The following is a 14,131-nucleotide window of genomic DNA, read 5'->3' as shown; positions in this document are numbered from 1 at the left end:
AAAGAAATTGAAATAATACAAGTACGATTTTTTAAAAAAGTCATAACATTCCCTGCATGAATTTCTCATTAAAATGCCCCAAATGCCAATGTGTGTTTAGGCTAAGCTCTTCTTTTCAATGGAAGAATGGAGCAATAACATGCCTCTTCGATTATCACAATAGCCACACTATTTATGAGACAGAAATCGTGCATTAGGGTAGATAGCTAATGCAGTAACTTTGTCTGAAGCAAATGAGGCCTATTGTACTGGGGAAAAGTTAGTTCCTGCTTAATGAGGTACTGACTTTCACATTAGGAAACTTGGAAGTGTGCTGATCTGGGCATGAGACAGGTGGATTTGAGGACCACACCAATTGTTGCATGCTCTTGGAATGAATGTTTTTGACAGCCCCTTCTTCCTCACCTGCTCTCTCATCCTGCTTGCTGCTCAGCCTGAAAACTACAGTTATTCTACCTGATCAAAGAAAGACCTCCAGGAATAGGGGATATAATGGGAAATAATGGAATGTGTAGCTTCACCCTCCATATATGTAGGATTGCAGCCCGAGTCCCTCAGCTCTCTTAATCCTACTAACCAAATTCTCATTCTAGGAAGTCAGAATATACAATGAGAGGTACAGTCAGAATTGTATTATTAGTATTATTGCATATGGTAAAATGTATAACAGGATAGAAGCCGACATTTCAGAGGAGAGACAGGTTGCAAATGGGAAAATATAATTATTCAATTTTCATGACATTTCGGAAAGGGAAATGTACCATTCTAGCACATTCCACAGCTTTTCTCAGCTATTATTATGATTTGGAGCACATGCCATTTCTTTTGGTTGTGTATGTGTGTGTGAGAGAGAGAGGAACAGCTGCCGAATGGAACGCGGCTGCTCCAAAACCCTCCCAAGAGGATTGGATAACAAGTTGTACATTTACTTGCCGGCATTGTTTTTATTTCATTATCTGCAGCAGAAGAGGCAGTCCTGCTATTTATAATCGTGCTACGCTGCCGCATGTGTGATTATTCCAGCCCTCATGTGTGAGGGAGCATGTGTGTGCGAGGGAAATTAGCAGTCTGCGTCTGAGGGAACTTCTTTAACATCTAAGGCCTCAAACAGCTCAGGGGCAAGTGACCTAAGAAAGACTACCCTTACCCCTTACATATTCAGCAGACCCTCCAAGTGTCCCTATTTTCCAGGGACAGTCCCAGATTTACAGAAGCTGTCCCAGTTTCTGATTTGATCCTGGAATGTCCTGTTTTCCTTAGGATGCCCCAATTTTCATCAGAGAAGGTATGGAATTGGAAGGTAGGGAATTATGCGACCACCAAGCCAAGGAGATAAGTAACTAAACAACCTTTAGAAGACAGGTGAAGGCAGCCCTGTATAGAAAAGTTTTTAAATGTCCAATGTTTTATTACGGACACAGGTGGCACTGTGGGTTAGACCACAGAGCCTAGGACTTGCCGATCAGAAGGTTGGCAATTCGAATCCCCGTGATGGAGTGAGCTCCCGTTGCTCGGTCCCTGCTCCTGCCAACCTAACAGTTCGAAAGCACGTCAAAGTGCAAGTAGATAAATAGGTACCGCTCCGGCGGGAAGGTAAAAGGCGTTTCCGTGCGCTGCTCTGGTTCGCCAGAAGCGGCTTAGTCATGCTGGCCAAATGACCCGGAAGCTGTACGCTGGGTCCCTCGGCCAATAAAGAGAGATGAGCACTGCAACCCCAGAGTCGGCCACAACTGGACCTAATGGTCAGGGGTCCCTTTACCTTTACTAATGTTTTATTATGTTTTATATGTATGTTGGAAGCTACCCAGAGTGGCTGGGGTGACCCAGTCAGATGGGTGGGGTATTATTATTATTATTGAATGGGATGGCGGATTTTGGAATAGAAATGTTGGAGGGTATAACTCAGTGAGGCACTGCATTCTGTAGGAGCGCCAGGGACTATTATGAAAATAATGAATCTTAAGCTTCAGGGGCCCTAATCTCAGAGGGGCCCCACGTGCAACCTTAGTCCCCATTGCTTAAAAAAAATTGGGCCTAGTAGACTCAATTTCATCTCATAGAATCACAGTTGGAAAGGATCCTGAGGATCATCTAGTCCAGGGTTTCCCAAACTTGGGTCTCCAGCTGTTGTTGTACTAGAATTCCCATCATCCCTGACCACTGGTCCTGCTAACCAGGGATGGTGAGAGTTATAGCCCCAAAACAGTGGGAGACCCAAGTTTGGAATAACCTGATCTTGCCCAATCCCCTGCAATTCAGGTATATACAGCTTTCCCCATGTGGCATTGTGCATTTATATAACATTTCCCTAATTTTCATCCCCCCATAATTTGAAAACTATAAGGTATAGGACTCTTTTATTCACTTCATTGACTTTGACATGTGAGATAATCCAAACAGCAATTTATTCAAAATCTGAGATGTAATAGTTTTTGTTTTTCTTAATGGGGTGATCTGATGTGGAACAAGCCCATTGACGAAAATAACAGTGTTCATCCAAAACTTGTTGCTGGTTGCGAAGGGTCCTCCATAATAATTCAAGCTTCAGGGCCCCGGAAATGTAGGTCTGCAGCTAAGGAGAGTCTCAGCTTGAAGTCACAAAGATATCGGAAGGCTGCTCTACAGCAGCTCAGAGGAGGAGTTTTAGGTTGGCTTGCTGCAGTCTGTGAACCAGCATCCTTGGTGAGATACAAGAGGTACCCACTATTTGATCCTTTGCAGAAACAATGGCAAACATTCTTGGTTCCACAAGCTTTTCTAGCTGGCTGAATTCTGTTTTTTATGTTTCTGTCATGGGTGTTGTCAGGGAACTGTCATCTGAGACGAAGGAGGTGAAAGGGCTCATGGAGGGTGAGAGAGACCACTCAGCGGAGGAGGGGACCAGCAGGGGGAGAAGTGGAGTTCCAAGGGAAAGTGAGTCGGAGGGAGGGCTCAGAGACACTTCAAGCGAGAACAGTGGGGAGGTTTCAGGACCTCCCGTAGGGACACCCACTCCTCGGCGGAAACTGTCACGCCGAGAGTCCAGAAGACGCGTTTCCGTTAAGGAGCTTTTATGCTGGAAGAAGTTCCGTAAACGCCCACTGTCCGATTCAACGAGCGATTGATGGAGCCATGCTTAAGGAGCTCCATCACAGACAGAGGTTTGGGAACTTAGCCAAACTCTGAGGGATCAGGATTTTACGCACAAGCAGCTCACCATCCCATCACAGCAATCGGACAGTCCCTGAAAGCAGCTTGTGCAGAGAGGCATCATGAGCAACCCAGCCGGAGCCGGAGGAGCAGCAGGAGCTGGAGAAAGTCCAAGTCTGGAAGAAAGGTACAGAGTGTTGGAACTCCAGCTAGCAATGCAAACGGCGAGGCTAGAAGAAAGGAGGGCGCAGGATGCAGAAAAGGCAAAAGGCGCTACACTAGCAAGAAAGATGCCAGGAATGGTGCAGAAGTTTGGGGGGGACCCCAGGAACTACCAAGCCTTTAGGACAGAGATGCAGTATGCTCTCGAACTGCAGTTTAACGACTTTCCCGATGAGGCATCGCGAGTGGCGTTTGTGATTGGCCATCTCGAAGGAGGGGCGAGAGACTGGGTCAGGCCCCTGATGGCAGGGAATAGTGACATGCTGAAGGACGCGAGGAAGTTTTTTCGCGCCATGGATTTGATGTTTTCCAGCGAGATTGAACAGGGACTGGTGCGCAGACAATTGATGGCTTGCAAACAGGGGAGCCGATCGGTTCGTGAGTACTGGACTGAGTTTACAATGTTGATACATAAATTGGGGTGGGACCTATCGGCGGAACCCATTCAAATGCTCTTTGAAGAGGGGCTTTCTTCGGCGGTGAAAGACGAACTTTCCCGGGCGCCCAGGGCGGAGTCTATGGACCAGCTGACCAAATCAGCGCTGACCATTGGAGCGCGCCAGGAGGCAAGAGCCTTGGAGAAGCGGGAGGGGAAAGGAGAGCGTTGGAGGGATTTCCGCATTCCAGAGATTCCAGAACCAAGTTTCCCGCCCGGAGAGCCGATGGAAGTTGGAACAGCGCGCGCGCGCACAGTTTCAAATCCCAGTGAAGGGAGGAAGAAGGAGGGAAAGAGCGCCAAGAAATGTTATCTCTGCCAGCAGCCAGGTCACTTTGCCAGAGTCTGCCCGCAAAGAAAGGAATGGCAAGGGATGGCGGGAGCTGTTGGGGGGAAGGAGGAGGAAGTCCAGGAGCCAGTAAAAGCCAACGCCTGTCTGCCACTGTCAGGGCACTGCAGACAGGCCAAGGAGCAGTAAAAGTGCCCACTCCGGAACCTCCAAGACCAGCCCTAGTAATAGAGGTGTGGCTAGAGCTGGCAAACGGATACCCACTGAAGACCAAGGCGCTGTTGGACTCAGGCAGCTCCTGTAATTTTATGAGCAAGGAGTTTGCAGCTGAACACCAGATACAGACACTCCCTTTAAGCAACCCCCTGCAGGTCACCACGATCGATGGGAGGGAGCTGTTGGGGGGAGAAGTTAGCCTACAGACCGTCCCAATGGTTATGAGGGTAGCAAGGCACACCGAAAGGATAGCGTTCAATGTAGCCACCCTGGGAGGGGCGCCAGTCATTTTGGGAATGAGCTGGCTAGCGTTGCATGACCCGCTAGTGGGCTGGCATCAGAGAGTGGTCTCCTTTGGGTCAGCACATTGCCTGGAACACTGCAAAGAGGGGAAGGTGCCAGAAGGGGCAAAAGCCTCCCTAGCAGGGACGGAAGTGGCGGACAAAGGGAAGGTGCCCAAACAATACGCTGACCTGAGCAAGGTCTTCAGCGAAAGGGAAGCAGATAAACTACCACCGCATAGAGACTTTGACTGCCAAATTAACCTGGTCCCTGGGCCCAGCTCCCCGTGGGCAAGCTGTACGCCATGTCAGACAGGGAAATGCAGGAGTTGAGGGAGTTTATTGACAAAAACCTGAAGAGAGGTTTCATCAGAGAGTCCAGAGCGGTGGGGGGCAGCCCAGTGTTTTTTGTGGACAAAAAAAACACGGATAAACCGAGATTGGTCGTGGACTACCGGCGGCTAAATGCCGTGTCAGAACCAGTGACTTTCCCCATGCCCAGGATTGATGACATTTTGACCAGGGTGAGGAAGGGAAAGATATTCACAAAACTGGACCTGAGAGGAGCTTACAACCTGATACGAATAAAGAAGGGGGATGAATGGAAGACAACGATGTTCACCCCCCTAGGGGCTTTCGAATATCTCGTTATGCCCTTTGGATTACAAGCAGGCTCCGCCTGTTTTCAATCGCTCATGAACCATGTACTGGGACCTTTGCTCTACAAGAATTGCGTGGCCTTCCTCGATGACGTGCTGATATATTCAGAGAATGAGGAGCAGCATGTAAAGGATGTCAGGGAAGTGCTGAGCCAGCTGCAAGCAAACCAGTTGTGGGTGAAATTGGAGAAGTGTCAGTTCCACACCAAGGAGGTGGAATTCCTGGGGTACCGCTTATCAGACAAGGGATTAGCCATGGATCCAGGCAAGGTCCAGGCGGTGCTGGAATGGAAGACACCGAAAACGAAAAAAGATGTGCAAAGGTTCTTGGGGTTTGGGAACTTTTACCGTAAATTCATCAAGAACTTTGCCCACTTAACGGCTCCCATCACGGACTGTCTAAGCAGCAAGAAGAAATTCGTTTGGACGGCGGAGGCGGAGCACGCTTTTGAGGAATTGAAAAAGGCATTCGCTTCGGAAGAACAGCTCCTGCATGTGGATTTACAAAAACCCATGAGAGTGGAAACTGATGCCTCAGACCGGGCGGTGGGGGCGGTGCTGCTTCAGCCAGGGAGCAATAAGTCGGAATGGAGACCATGTGCCTTCTTTTCGCGTAAGCTGAACAAATCCGAGAGGAACTACACGGTATATGACCGAGAACTACTCGCCATTCACGAAGCGTTCCGGAGATGGAGACACTTACTAATTGGCGCACAGCATAAGGTGCAAGTGTGTACGGACCACAAGAATTTGGAGTATTGGAGAACGGCACGAGTGCTCAACCAACGACAAGTGAGATGGGCCCAGGAGTTCTCCAAATTCCATTTTGAAATCTGCTATGTGCCAGGTCCAGAAAACATCAGAGCGGACGCTCTCTCTCGCAAACCTGAATATTTGGAGGGGGAGGGAGCGCCAGAAGAGAGACATATTATCCCAGAGGACCACTGGGTGTGTGGTGCGGCCTGGGTGGGGCAAAGAGAACTGGTAGAGGGAACGGTAAATGATGAGTACGCCCAGGATAAGCTCAGAGGTTTAAGGAGAGAGGGAGAAGACCCCGGAGGTTTTGAAGAAAGAAACGGGGCATTGTATTACAAAGGGGCGCTATATATACCCGAAGGGGAATTGAGGGGGAGAGTACTCAAACAGCTGCACGACAATCCCACAGCGGGGCATTTTGGGCAACACAAGACCATGTGGTTGGTGACCAGGGAGTTTTGGTGGCCCAAGGTGAGGGAGGATGTACGGGAGTATGTGAGAAGGTGTGACCAATGCCAGAGAGCCAAAGGAGAAAGGCGGGCACCAGCGGGGTTATTAGAACCGTTACCCACACCAGAACGACCGTGGGAGGCGGTGTCGATAGATTTTATGACTGATCTGCCCAAATCCCAGGGGAAAACCGCCATACTAGTCGTAGTAGACCTGTTGACTAAGATGGGTCACTTTGTAGCTTGCTCACATGCAGTCACGGTGGAAGAGACAGCGAAATTGTTTGTAGAACATATTTTTAGGCTGCATGGCGCCCCCTTGAGGGTGGTTTCCGACAGAGGGAAACAGTTCACGTCCAGATTCTGGAGGAAGCTTATGAGCTTGTTGCACGTAGAGGTCAACTTTTCGACTGCCAGGCACCCTGAGACCAATGGGCAGGCGGAGAGGGCAAACGGTATCCTTCAACAATACCTGAGGTGTTATGTCAATGACAGAGAAAACGATTGGGTCGAAAAGTTGGCAGTAGCGGAATTTGCTTACAATAATGCAGAGAATGTGTCCACCGGGATGAGCCCCTTTTTGGCTAATTATGGGTGCCACCCCAGGGCATTTCCAGGGGAAGGAGGAGAGAGATGGAGTGTTCCGGCCGCGGAACTTTTTGTAGAAGAAATGGAAGCGATCCATCGTCAACTCCAACACAACTTAGAAAGGGCCAAAGAAGAATATAAGAGGCAGGCAGACAAGAGCAGAAGGGAAGGCGAAACAATTAGGGTGGGGAGTCGGGTCTGGCTATCAACCCAAGGATTGCCGTTCAAGGGGGGTTGCAAGAAATTGAGACCCAAAAGATTGGGACCATTTGAGGTCATCCAACAGGTCAACCCAGTGGCTTTCAGACTCCAGTTACCGAACCACATGAAACTGCACCCGGTATTCCACAGGTCATTACTGTCACCATACAGGGGGGAAGGTGAAGGGGTATCCACACGGGGGCCAGCCATAGAAGAAAGGGAAAGCCGCAACTATGTGGCGGAAATCATCGACTCCAGATGGAAGGGTAATCAGGTGGAGTATTTGGTCGCGTGGGAAGGGGAACCGGAGTCGGAAAACACCTGGGTGAAGGCAGAGGAGGTCTATGACGAGATCTTGATCGAAACGTTCCATCAAAGGTTCCCCAGGAAACCTCAGCCAGTAGCGAGGTTCCGGAGGGAGTACTTTGGCACCACCGACGATGAGGAGGAACTGGAGGGATTCAGGGAATCGGAGTTGGAAGGAGGTACAGACTCCGAGGAGGAGGAGTACTTGGAAACCGGAAACAGCAAAAGGTGGAGGGAAGTGTTCGAAACTTCGGAAGATGAGGGAGGTTCCTTCAGGGGTTTTGCTCCCTCGCCTCCCGCAGAGGAGGGGAGGGAAGGGGGTGAAGGGGGCCCTGGAGGGGAGGTGGATGTCAGGGAACTGTCATCTGAGACGAAGGAGGTGAAAGGGCTCATGGAGGGTGAGAGAGACCACTCAGCGGAGGAGGGGACCAGCAGGGGGAGAAGTGGAGTTCCAAGGGAAAGTGAGTCGGAGGGAGGGCTCAGAGACACTTCAAGCGAGAACAGTGGGGAGGTTTCAGGACCTCCCGTAGGGACACCCACTCCTCGGCGGAAACTGTCACGCCGAGAGTCCAGAAGACGCGTTTCCGTTAAGGAGCTTTTATGCTGGAAGAAGTTCCGTAAACGCCCACTGTCCGATTCAACGAGCGATTGATGGAGCCATGCTTAAGGAGCTCCATCACAGACAGAGGTTTGGGAACTTAGCCAAACTCTGAGGGATCAGGATTTTACGCACAAGCAGCTCACCATCCCATCACAGGTGTTTATCTGTATTCTTTTTAAGCCTGTTGCTGTTTTTATTGTCTCATCTTAAGACCTATGTGTAACATGATTCAATCCTTATCAAAACATCATCCTTCCCTCAGGACAGAAGTTTTGGTAAGGGCATAAACAAAGCCTGGGGGCTCAAGAGGTAGGAAGGCCAATTGGGACGATGGTCCTCATTATGAGAAAAATAAACAACGGAATCGGAAGGAGGATTGTGACAGAAAGCCTGAGGCTAAGCTGGTTGTGCCCTCAGCAGCCCTGACAGTCTCTGGTTGGCAAAGAAGTTTGAAAACAGGGACTTCCATTCTTAGGAGTCTCATTGCTTGGAATGAACTAGCTTGGTATAACAAAGCTCACAGAATCAGTTCAAAAATCTCCATCTGAAATTACCAGTAGTTCCAATAATCGCTGGGTGAACTGAATGAGAATTAGCAGAATTTTGAACGATTTCCAGTTCATCTTCAAATTCAACTTGACACACAAGTTACGGCCGGCAAGAGGAAGAAAACATAAGGAGACTTTTGCTGGAGAGTAGTGGAATTTTATTATCTTTGCAAATACACCAGAATGTGGAAAACCAGTCCCTAAGATTTATACAAATATATGGGTTTCATGATAACTGACTTTTTACACACACACACACACATTTATAGAAATGTCTGATATTATTGCATGGGAATGATTATTAACACAAGGGTAAAGATGTCTCCAGAGTGGGGAATTGTAGTTCTTTGGTTTTGTTGCCTTTTATTACACAACACAGCTGTAAAATGACAATAAAAAATATTAAAATGAAACAAAAAACAAAGGTATTATGGAAATACAACATTTGCTGTTTTTGTGCCCTGTGAGAGTAAGGAATAGTTCGTGTTTTATATGGTGGTGTAAAAGGTTGTGCTGGGAGAGAGAGGATAAACATACGCCATGTCTCCAGTGTAATCATTGCCATGGTGAGGAGATTTTTTTAACCACAATTATTTACATGTATCAAGCATAACCGCAAGTTAAGCAAATAGAAATAGAAAGCAAGGAAAAGCTTGCCAAGTGCAATAGCACAACAGCTGAAGTTTTGCAGTATTCTCTCTCATCATATATCCAATGTAGAGCAAACAATCGTATTCACCAGACAGAGGGATTTAAGGCACCACAGACAACACTGACCGATGATAATTCCCTGGACACTTGAATCATTTTATTATTATTTCCAAATTGTGGCATATTGGCCTGGAATTGTCCTTGTACTGTAAGTCTAATGAATCCCTGACAGATGACCATCCAACCTCTGCTTAAGTGCGCCCTTTGATTTGAAATCCTGCATGGATAGGAGAGCAATCTGATTCAGTATGCATCTAAAGCCGAATCTACCAAATTTTCACTTCCCGAAACAGTATGTGAACTCAAATGCAGCTATCCTTTGAGATTCACACTTACCCAAATGTTGCGATGCAGTTCTTCAATCAAACAATGTTTGCAAAAATTCATATCTCGGGGGAAACTATGCATAAAAATGAATATTTCAATGAACATAACGTACAAGGATGCATTATGTCAGTGGAAATTGCTTGCAAAAATGTGTGCATTAGTCAAGACTGTATATAAAAACAATCATACTAGGAGAAATTCATACTCAACTGCCAATGAGTTGTCATCAGGATTTTTTTTAAAAAAAATACAAATTGCTGCAAAATGTACAGAATTGAAACTGAAATAAAATGAGGAACAGAGAGAAACAAAAGTGGCAGATCCTTCTGTAGCTGTCCATGTATACGGGTACCACTCTTGGTGGTACGTGCAAAGGTTGGAAGTGGGGTCAATAGAATATATAATGGCAAGGTCAGGAACTGTAAATGTGGTCTTCCTCCCTGCATTCACCGTCTGAAAGAGGCTAGATAATGCAAATTTTGGATGAAGACATGTGTTCTGTCCTACCAGCTGAAATTTACTTCCTTCTTTGTGATGTGAACTTTATCTTTTTAGAATTTCTGTAACCTGGCCTTTAGGACTAGAATTCCCAGGATGCTCAGGAGAAAGGACAATGGGGGGGGGTGAGAAACATAAAGAGCAGAAGATGTCCAAAAAGATAAAATAATACCTTTCAAGGAGGGTTGTCCTCCAGTCCTACTAGTATGGTGCACTTGCTAGGAACAGACTACAGAAATATGCTTCTTTCACAATAATGTCACTTCAAGAACATTAAAGCACTAGCAATAAAAATTTATGTTCTGGTCACATCACATGGCTTCAAATCCTCCAAGGGTTACATTACCAGGAACCCGAACAATGGGTCGCACAATTAATAGCAGCTAGGGAAAGCTTTTATGTGTCGTTGAGTGGGAAGGAATGGGGGGAAACTGTCATGTTAGAATAATGAAATGGTTGATTGATGAATCACTGCATGGGTACATGTTGGATGATGATACTATGGGGGCCAGCTGAAATTCATACCTGGCTCTATCTTTCCTCATTAGTCTAATAAACGAGGCAACAATTAACTGTGAAAACTTTGATGTGCTATGTAGAAAAATGTCAAAGCCTTAACCATGCCTTTGGTAATTATTTTTATTTCCCCTTTTAATTACAAGGCAACTTCTTGAGCTAATGGAGGAGGACGCCATAGAAGAAACCTCCAGGGGGTTGTAAGAATTTTTTTTAAAAAATATTTTTATTTCATTTTACTACATCACATACAAAAAAGAAATATGAAGATAAACAAATATCCATCACCTCCTAACAACTAAGAAAAAACACCACCACCAATACATTAAATAGTGCTCACAATACATTTAACATAAAGATGACTTTTTCTTATATAGCTGACGTCCCGTCTACTCGTTACTTCTATTTCTTATCCATTATTCACTGCTGAGAGATTTGAAGATGCCTAAGAGGTACAGTAAGCTCTGCAAAGGGACGCTGGTGGCGCTGTGGGTTAAACCACAGAGCCTAGGACTTGCCAATCAGAAGGTCGGCGGTTCGAATCCCTGCGACGGGGTGAGCTCCCATTGCTCACTCCCTGCTCCTGCCAACCTGGCAGTTCGAAAGCACGTCAAAGTGCAAGTAGATAAATAGGTACCGCTCCGGCAGGAAGGTAAACAGAGTTTCCATGCGCTGCTCTGGTTCGCCAGAAGCGGCTTAGTCATGCTGGCCACATGACCCGGAAGCTGTATGCCGGCTCCCTCGGCCAATAAAGCAAGATGAGCGCCGCAACCCCAGAGTCAGTCACAACTGGACCTAATGGTCAGGGGTCCCTTTACCTTTACCTGTAAGCTCTGAAAATTTGAGCACAAGGCATTTGGAAGGGTGACTCAGGCCTGGGATATGGACAACAGTTTGGAGTAGACTGGGATTCAGAAGTGTTAGGTTCAGCCTGACCTTTACTTGCGGGAGGGACCCTATCCTAAGAAGACTGGGACTCTGAAAGGCCCACTGTTGCAGCAGAGCAGCCAGAGTTACCCAGTTCTAAAAACATCTTGCTTGGCACCGCAATAATCCCCACCCACTGCACTGGATCCATGCCTCAACCTCAGACTTTCAACCTTCACCTACAGCCTTCAGGAAGCTGAAACAGTGTCAGGATCTCTAAAAAGGTGTCCAGAGATGGCAAGGAAGTCTTCACCTGGCAGCCATAGGGCTTCGCTGTGAGAGAGCTACAGTGAGAAGAAGGAAAAGTCTAAAAAGAACCAGATGTGCATTGAGATCCTGCAAATGACCAGGAAGGAAGGAGGAACTCAGTCTATCTTGGGCCTTTGCTGGAATAACAACTCTGTACCAAGCTCTCATAGGCACCTCCAAGTTACCCTCATTTCAGCTCCACTTCTGGTTTGCCCCACTCCAAGATACTCCAAGAACTGATGATATACAGAGAGTCAAGACCGAAGCACAATGAGGATGAGAGAGGAAACCAGAAGTTAGGGCTGAGGAGTAAGGCCAGAGACAAAATTGTTGAGATAAACACTGCCATGGAGTAGCAGGTCTAGATTTGGAAAGTTTTTCATTCAGAAGCTGTGGTTATGCAGCCCACCACATGGAGTAATAACCAGCAGTTCCTGTCACAGAGTAATTCAGAGCAAGCTCCATTGAAATGTAATAGGTACTTTTTGATGGGTCTGTACTTCTAGGCTAGTTCAGGCTACTTCAGAGACCCAGTTATGCCCCATCTCTGTCACCTTAATGGGGATGGCCCATCCAAGTGAGGCTGAAATACTTATAATCCGAAATCACCCTGAAAAAGTCCTTGCAGGAAGGGGAGGAATTAAAAATGTAATATTGAAAGGCAGTATGCAAACTCAATATTTGATTATACAATTTTATCCTGCTCTCTGTTGTCTCTTTTGATTTCATTTTGTATTGGTTTTGCTTTGTATGTCTGTTTTATTTGCAGGCCCCCCTGAAAATATTTGTGTTGCAGACTGGCAAAGAAACGGGCTAAAGTCTATAACATATTTTGGAATATTGTTTGTTGCCTCTGCATTTGGGCGCCTCTTAAGATATCACAACCAAACTCTTAATGTTGGTTCCTGAGATCAAGGAGCAGGTTTTCATCCATGCTTGGATACAATTGGGTGCCATTTTGAGTCAAGATGGTGGAATGAACCTTTCAAATCTGCCAGGATTTTTTTGTTTCTTAGAGTTCCCAGATACAATCCCAGGTGCAAGGCTGCTAGTAAGAAATAAATGTAGCAAATAAAATCAAAATAAATGTGGCATGCCACTGGATTTGTTTTGGAGGGCCACCAGTTCATTGACCCAGCCCTAAAAGAAAACACTTTATAGTGATTATACTATAGAATGCCTTTCTTTTCTCCTCCCTTCTCCTTTTTTCCAGGTGGATATAGAATAAAAGGGTAACAGTGAGTTTTGAAAGGTCAGCCATGATTATTGACTGCCTTATAACCGTACTAAAAGCCTTTTCATAGCAAAAGCACTCGATCGCTGAGAAATATTGATCCAGACACCAGAAAATATTGTTATGGAAGGGCATCCAGTGGCTTGCATAGATCTGGAGAAGTTAAAGGAGGCTGAGGACAATTCATAAATGTTACTTACAGTCGGCTATAAAATCAAAGGGGGCTTCTAGTTAAACGGAGAGAAATCTAACAGTGTTCTTTCCACAAAGGAGAGTAGCATTTGAGTATAAGATTTTGTTTTATTTATGTATAAACCGATTTCTATACTGGCATTTCGCAAAATATCTGGGTGGTGTACAATGATGAAGCATAAAAACTGTACAAAGGAAACATTAAAATAACTGGCTAATAAAAAAAAAATGTTTTAAACAACTGCATGCACCTGTCAGCATAAAAAGTTATTTCTGAGGCAAGAATGTTCCACAGTTTGAGACAGCTGACACTAAATGCTCATCTTCTAGTCAAACCTAGTCAGGCCAGTAAAATATAGGAGTGGCCAACTCATTTGCACTGCAAGAGCCTCGTCCGCAGCCCAGCAATATTTTAGGTAGGGTGGTTACTTAAGCATCACCTCTGCCGCTGCCCCAATTACCCAGATTTACATAGAATTTGCCAAAATATATGTATAGATGCAGAAACGTAAAGGCAGTGTCCTCTTCTGGTCTTGTGGGGGAGCCTGAAAGGCAAAGCTCATTGGTTTTCACAGCACCAAGGAGAGCTCCTGATGAGCCACTTGCTCCAGCCAGCATTGGAAGTAAACTCCTGTCTTTTGTGTTTTTGCCTCCACTCCTCCTATCCTATACTCTGCCCCATTTAGGAAAGCTGGAAGAGCCAACCCTTGGAGAAGGACCATAGCTCAGTAGTAAAGCATCTACTTTGCACCCAGAAGATCCCAACTTCTACCCCTGAAATCTCCAGGTAGGTCTG

At 46.3% G+C, this 14,131-nt stretch overlaps 1 long non-coding RNA gene across 1 annotated transcript; it reads left to right on the top strand.

Moving 5' to 3' along the window:
* The first annotated feature begins 1,971 nt into the window (after positions 1 to 1,971).
* Positions 1,972 to 12,737, top strand: LOC310749038. The gene is made up of 2 exons (XR_014541449.1): positions 1,972 to 2,796; positions 8,290 to 12,737. It is a non-coding gene; the product is annotated as an uncharacterized lncRNA (long non-coding RNA).
* The last annotated feature ends 1,394 nt before the right edge of the window (positions 12,738 to 14,131 follow it).

The sequence above is a fragment of the Podarcis filfolensis genome, assembly GCF_964270895.1.
Source record: "Podarcis filfolensis genome assembly, chromosome: 14".
Taxonomy (NCBI): Eukaryota; Metazoa; Chordata; class Lepidosauria; order Squamata; family Lacertidae; genus Podarcis; species Podarcis filfolensis.
Note: the sequence above shows the minus strand (reverse complement) of the source record. Positions and strands in the feature narration are given on the sequence as shown.